Source organism: Lissotriton helveticus, chromosome 10 (assembly GCF_964261635.1).
Source record: "Lissotriton helveticus chromosome 10, aLisHel1.1, whole genome shotgun sequence".
Taxonomy (NCBI): domain Eukaryota; kingdom Metazoa; phylum Chordata; class Amphibia; order Caudata; family Salamandridae; genus Lissotriton; species Lissotriton helveticus.
Genome location: NC_136071.1, coordinates 69,598,561 through 69,604,560, shown reverse-complemented (window position 1 = coordinate 69,604,560; position 6,000 = coordinate 69,598,561). Strand labels below are relative to the sequence as shown.

Sequence of the window (6,000 nt, the reverse complement as noted above, 5' to 3'; positions counted from 1 at the left end):
GCAGTTCGCTCTGTTTGCGGCTTCTCTGCCCTGTCTGCTGCACACAATTCACGTTGTACAGAATTCAGTTTGACATCACCAGGTCAAAACCAGATTAATTTCTGAAGGAATCATTTATAAATCAGCCTTTAATGCATGCATGTTTGTATCTGCAGTAAATGCAGGGTGGAGTGCATTTATGGACCTGTTTGCATTGTTATATGGTAGTTGCAAGATCAAAAGAAAACATCAACCAATGAGTTTGGGGGCACTGCCAGACACAAAAAAGATATGACTGAGGCCATACAGGTTTCCAGTGCTAGGATGGATTAATCCCCCAGTTTCTTAATGTTAGACCTGTCAGTCATAGGGTGGTCTTCCCCCAAACTTTTTGCCTTCCCCCCCTATTTTTTCTGATGTTGTTTTTGCTGGTCTTAGGACTCTCTGTACTTTCTACTGGTAATCACTTCTAAAGTGCATGGGCTCACTCCTTAAAACCAGGTAACATTGGCTTATCTATGGGTAAAGGTTCAGGAACCAGATCTCTCCCCCATAGTACGCGATTGGTCCACGGAGATCATGGACTTTCAGGAGGAATTGAAAGCATGAAGTCTTTTATTATGGAGCGTTCAGATTGGTATACAGAGGATTTTGATTGGCATCAGCAGTAGATTCGTCTTCATAAGTTGCTTATGATGACTGGCCCCTGACGAATGAACGAGTGGTCCCGAAATGCATAGGGCAAACAACCACAGTAATCAAAAGAATTTATATGTTTAAAAATTGAACAATGAATATGATGTGATATGTGCAATTGAGTCTGTGGTGTCAAATAATCACAGAGCACTTAAATGGCCTTAATAGTGTGAGGGAATGAAGTGACTGTTAAGAAGGTCTACGAAACATACGTAGAAATAGTCTCCCCACACATTAATCTCCAAGTAAAAGAGATACCGATCAAGCGGATGCATGATAATATGGTAGAGGGACTTGAACAAATATTAACTAAAATTCCAAAGCCTTCAAAAAAGGGGCCATTAGATTCATTGCCTAAGGGTGATTCATGGTATAACAAAGAGTGCCGTAATGCCAAAAAAGAACTCATAGATGCACTTAAAAGCAATGATGTCTTAGTCTTGAGGGAGAAAAGGAGGTGCTACAAGGATGTAGTGCTTAAGGCAAAGAAATGCTGGGATGAGAACATCTGGTCCAAATTGCTAGACGCGTGCAAAGCAAATGACAAAACCCTATTCTGGCGCTTGGTCTCTAAGGACAATAGTAATGGGACTTGCCGTAGGGATTTATTCCTTGACGCCAATACTTGGGTATCCCATTTCTCTCACCTGTACTGAGCTACCATCAATGAGGCTATCCTTGGTAGCGATACTCTAATTCTCAATTCAAGTGAGACACCTCTGTCCTTTAGCATGTTAGAAACCATGGAAGCAATAAATGCAATAAAACAAGTGAAGGCACCCGGGCCGGATAGGATTCCTGGGGACTTATCAATCAATCAATCAATCAAAGCATTTATAAAGCGCACTACATACCTGTGAGAGTCTCAAGGCGCTGGGGGGGGGGGGGGAGCTGCTACTGGTCGAAGAGCCAGGTCTTGAGGAGTCTTCTGAAGGCCAGCAGGTCCTGGGTATGTCGTAGGTTGGTAGGGAGGGTATTCCATGTCTTGGCGGCGAGGTAGGAGAAGGATCTGTGGTTTTCCGGAAGCGGGGGACTGCGGCGAGGGAGACGTTGGCAGAGCGGAGGCAGTGGGTGGGGGTTGTGGAAGCTGAGTCGGTCGTTGAGGTATGCTGGTCCGGCGTTGTGAAGAGTTTTGTGTGCGTGGATGATGAGTTTGAATGTGATCCTCTTGTTGACTGGGAGCCAGTGCAGGCCTCTCAGGTGGGGTGTGGTGTGGCTGCGTCGGGGGATGTCGAGGATCAGTCATGCTGAGGCGCTCTGGGTTCGTTGTAGTCGTCTCAGGAGCTTGGTTGTTGTTCCTGAGTAGAGGGCGTTCCCGTCGTCGAGTCTGCTGGTGACGAGGGCCTGGGTGAAGGTTTTTCTCTTGTCGGGGGGGATCCATTTGAAGATTCTGCAGAGCATTCGGAGGGTGTTGAAGCAGGACGTGGTGACGGCGTTGACTTGCTTTGTCATGGAGAGGGTGGAGTCGATGATGACCCCCAGGTTGCGTGCGTGGTCGGTGGGTCCTGGGGTTGTGCCTAGCGATGTGGGCCACCAGGAGTCGTCCCAGGCTGATGGGGTGAGCCCGAGGATGAGGACCTCCGTCTTGTCTGAGTTTAGCTTCAGTCTGCTGCCCTTCATCCATTCGGCGACGGCCTTCATTCCTCTGTGGAGATTTGGCTTTGGCGGATCTTCGGTGAGGGATATGATCAGCTGGGTGTCGTCGGCGTAGGAGATGATGTTGAGGTATTGGAGGCACGAGAAAAAGATCTGGGCCCCTTATATCAGCCTTTTGTGCAATGCCATTGCAAAGGGTGCTCCTATCCCTGATACATGGCGGGGCACAAAGATTGTAGCTATTTTTAAGAAGGGGGATCGTATGAACCTGGCCCATTACAGACCCATTAGTCTAATTGATGTCCTACAAAAGGTATTTGCAAGACAAATTTTAAACAAACTGAGTTTTTGGATTGGGGACAATAGTATCCCAACCAAGTACCAGGCAGGTTTTAGGGAAAAATCAGCACAATCGATCAGGTGTTTCGATTCCTTTGTATTATCTGGAAGTATATTGAAATAAAAAAAGGGCGCACCTGTACATTGCATTTGTTGACCTCAGGGCAGCCTTTGACCTGGTCCCCAGAAACGCCCTGTGGACAAGACTAAGGGATCAGGGTGTTTCAGGGGAACTTTTAGCACAGATCATTAGGCTGCATGAGGCTAACTTTGCCAGGGTCAGACGGGGTCCAAATGGTGAATTGACAAATCGTATAAATATAAATAGGGGTGTAAGACAAGGGTGCGTGTTGGCCCCCACACTGTTCTCTTTGTATGTGAACGATATTCCAGATTCCCTCTTGGGCTGCGAACATGATTCTCCCAAGTTGGGGGGGCTCATGTACCTGCACTCCTGTTTGCAGACAATACCATTTTAATTTCACAGACACCCAAAGGCCTACAAAACCTACTTGATACTTTTAGAACTTACTGTGAAACGAAAGGATTGGAGATTAGCTCATCTAAAACCAAATATATGGCAGTCAATCGGCATAAAACTTTTTTTTTAAACTTTGACTGTGAACACAGAAAGGATTGAATATGTGCACAATTTTAACTACCTATGCATTACTCTAGATACTAAACTAGATTGGAAACCCCAGTTAGACAAAAGTAAAACTATTCTTATTCAGAACTTAGGTCCCAATAGCAAGGAGGCATAAGAGTAACCAATCAAAAGTCGTCTCCCCAGTATTGGAGCTATATAAATACAAGGCACAATCTGCTTCCCTTTATGGGGCTGAATTATGGGGTTACGTAGTAAAACATACCTTTGTGACACCTTTATGACACAAGAGAATATCTTTTTTAGGAAATTATTAAGTATTCCAAGGCGCACAACCTGACTCCCTCTCACAATGGACCTAAACATCCATCGTACTGAAGACCACACAGCACTACGGCCTTTATTGTATTGGATCCGCTTGTGGTCAACAGACGAATTAGTCCATTACAGAGAAGCACTACAGGAAATCCTGAGAATAAAAAACAATACGAGATTGGCATGGTTGACCCATATCGAGGACTGGTTCACTAAGATGGGGTTGAGACATTTTTGGGAGGACCCAGAAAGCCTAACATTGAGTTGTAAAAAAGTGCTAAAATTAAGCTACTGGGCGTTTGCTCAAAACTCCCAGTTAGATAACCCCAAACTAGGCACCTTATCCTTGAGGTATCTTGCTATGAAAACAGGTAGTAAATTTGAGTCCTTTATGGATGAAATGTTGCCAATTCTAGCCAAATCCCTGTATTTAAAATTTCGCTATGGCATTCTGCAAATCAAAGTAAACACAACAAAATGGGTGTGTAATGCAGGAAAGGAAAATGATGTCAGCTGTGAATTCTGTAATATAGGCGCCAAAGAGGATTAAACACATATATTATTCTTTTGTCCTGCTTACATCCAGTCTAGGAGAAAATGGATTAAACCAATTTCTCGCCTTTTGGGATTCAGTCGTTGCAGTGAGGCGGAAAGAATACTGCGAACTGATACTACCCAATCTATTGTGTTATAAGCAGATACCTTTTCTGTGTAGACCTTATAAGGAGGAGAAGGGGTTTCAAGTTTTAGCTACTTCTGCAAGTAACCTTGTGTTGAGAAAATATTGATAATTTTTTAAAAGGTATGGCATGGAGTCCTGCATGTAATGAAGGTAATGCCGATAGTCTTAAATATATTTTAAGAAGGAAATAACATCATGCAAAAACTCAGTTCAAATGAATTGATAATACTGTAATTTTGCAACTATGATATTCCTGTTGGATGTTCCATGATTTTAGATTTTAAAATCGTATTTATTGTTTTAATTACTAGTATTAACCTTTATTGGGACTTCGATGAGTACTTTTAAATTATGTTGGAATGGATGGGCACGGGTCTGAAGTTTTGTTTTATGAACTGTTTTATATTGTATGCAAATCGTTTATGTTTTTTTATAATCGAAAAAAAGATTATTGAATTGAATTGATATGTGCAATAAATGCAGTTTTGTTGGTACAATGTTTATTAAACAATGATAAAAAATGCCTAATTAAGAATGCATTTCAAGAAGAAAACAATTACATAAACTAATGAAAAGTTTCATTATTATGCATCATTTATCATGAAGAGATTAACAATAAAATATCTAACAGACATTATGTGACTGTGTCTCATCACACATTTCACAAGCTGTGCATGTTGGTAGTTTCAGGCCTCTGGTTCCTGAACCTTTACCCATATATAGTTTCTACAGGGACATAGGCAGTTTCCTGATACAACTAGCACACATTTGTAATTAGTTAAATCAGTTAAACAAATTGTCCTATATAGAGAAAGGATTAAAAAAAATTATAAACAAGGATTGCTTCCCCCTACTATTGTTTAACATTGGCTTATACCCATACAGCATATTTAATTTAATTGTAAGTCCTTTGTAAACTGGTGCTACATCTACCCAGGGCCTGTACATTAAATGTTACTTGTGGACCTACAGCACTGATTGTGCAACTCACGTAAGTAGCCATTGAAACTTGTCCCATATTTCTGGTCTGTCATTGCAGCATGTGTGTGCAATTTACAACTGCCATTTTGACCTGGTAAAATAAACCTTTTGCCAAGCCCAAACCTCCCGTTTAAAAACATATAAGTCTCCCTTGGGTAGGCCATGAATAGCCCTTAAGGCAGGGTGCAGTTAAAAAGTTGGACATATACTTTTATGTTCCATCTCCGGTTAGTGAGAAACTCTTACATTTGTTTTTCCCTACTGCAAGGCCTACCTCTCGTAAAGGCTAACATTGGAGTTACCTAATTACATTTAATACATGATAATTTACAAAAGGGAACAGGAAATAGTTAATGTTTGGTGTCTTTTGAATTGTAATGAAATATCCTCTATCATGGTAAAGCCGTATTTTAAATTAATATTTTGAAAAAGACACTTTTAGAAAGTTGACATTGTCCTGCCTAAGCCATTTAGTGACTCTAGCCTGTCTCTGGGCCACATGCCTGCGTATAGCTAGGCTTTGTGTATTCCTCCTAGACAACCACACACAATAGAGAGCTTTTGTGTGTCTGGATGCATCACTGGCATGATGGAATGGCAGAGATGCACACAGCCCTACTTACTCTTAAATAGGCTGTGTTCTGCTGCTACACGAAGGGCTGCATCCCCCATGTGATTAGTCTGGAGCCAGGGTAGGGAAGACAGGAAGCCTGTGAACTTCAAACTGAATTTCTAGAACCTTCTCCCACATTCTAGAGGATGGGCACCAGGTATAAATATTGGACCTCACCCACTACCTCTTCAG

The 6,000-nt window shown here is 42.1% G+C and overlaps 1 pseudogene across 1 annotated transcript in view; it reads left to right on the top strand.

Annotated features, from left to right (window-relative positions):
- The window catches only part of LOC144785899 (metalloproteinase inhibitor 1-like), a 111,601-nt pseudogene that overhangs the window by 83,022 nt on the left and 22,579 nt on the right, over positions 1 to 6,000 (top strand). The window lies entirely within an intron of this gene.